Below are 1,586 nucleotides of genomic sequence, written 5' to 3'. Positions count from 1 at the left end.
AATAAAAAATTACAAGGTTTACACCATCAGTCTCAGTCAAAGCACATTTGCAAGTTTCACTAACGTAGCCACAGGAAAAGAGTTAGTATTTTTAATAGACACAGGTGCTGACATATCCATATTAAAAGAAAATTCCGACAACTTCCAATATATTCAAACCAATCAAATAATAAATATACAGGGAATAAGTCAAGAAATAACAAAATCAAAAGGACTTACTTCCATAGAAATACAAACCTCTAAATACATAATTCCACACAATTTTCATATCGTAAATTTACAATTCGCTATTCCTTGTGATGGAATACTAGGTATCGATTTCATAAGAAAATATAACTGTCAATTAGATTTTAAACCGACTGAGGATTGGCTTATAATTAGACCAAATAATTTACAATATCCCATATATGTACCAATAGCATACAGTTCTGGCAACAACTCCATAGTTCTGCCAGCAAGATCACAAGTTGTCCGAAAAATTGAAATAACCTCAGCGGAAGACAGTATATTAATTCCTAACCAAGAAATTCAGCAGGGTATTTACATAGCAAATACCATAGCATCTTCTCAAAACGCATTCATAAAATTGCTAAATACAACAAACACAAATCAAATAGTCAATATAAATAACTTGCATTACGAATCACTTTCGAACTACGAAGTAGTTAAAACAAGTTCAGAAGATAGAGAGAAAACGGTATTAACGACACTCTCGAAGAATTTCCCACCACAGTTCAATAGCCAACTAACCAAATTATGCACACAGTATAGTGATGTGTTCGGTTTGGAAACCGAATCTATAACTACCAATAATTTTTATAAACAAAAACTGAGACTGAAAGATGATGAACCAATATATATAAAGAACTACAGAAATCCTCATAGTCAAAAAGACAAGATACAAAAACAAGTCCAAAAGTTAATAGATGACAAAATAGTTGAACCATCGGTATCAGCTTATAACAGCCCACTGTTACTTGTACCAAAGAAATCACTGCCTAATTCCGAAAAGAAAAAATGGCGATTAGTAATTGACTATCGTCAGAATAATAAAAAATTGTTGTCCGATAAATTCCCACTCCCAAGGATTGATGACATCAACTGGGAAGGGCGAAGTACTTTTCGTGCCTGGATTTAATGTCAGGTTTTCATCAGATAGAACTCGAAAAAGAGTCACGAAATGTTACATCCTTTTCAACAAACAATGGTTCATATCGCTTCACGCGATTACCATTTGGTCTAAAGATAGCGCCAAATTCATTCCAGTTGGTTATTCTGAAAAACATATGCTCAATAACTTAACAGATGTGTTTGAGAAATGTAGGCAACACAACCTAAAATTACATCCCGAAAAATGTTCATTTTTTATGCATGAAGTCACCTTTTTGGGGCATAAATGCACAGAGAAAGGAATCTTGCCTGATGACACAAAATACGACGTCATCCAAAATTATCCAGTCCCCCACGATGCGGACAGCGCTAGAAGATTTATTGCATTTTGCAATTATTACAGAAGATTCATAAAGAATTTTGCCGACTATTCTCGTCGCAGACTTACAAAACATACAAATCGATAATAAAATTCT

This window comes from Drosophila willistoni, unplaced genomic scaffold (genome assembly GCF_018902025.1).
Source record: "Drosophila willistoni isolate 14030-0811.24 unplaced genomic scaffold, UCI_dwil_1.1 Seg4.1, whole genome shotgun sequence".
In the NCBI taxonomy this organism is placed as follows: domain Eukaryota; kingdom Metazoa; phylum Arthropoda; class Insecta; order Diptera; family Drosophilidae; genus Drosophila; species Drosophila willistoni.
Note: the sequence above shows the minus strand (reverse complement) of the source record.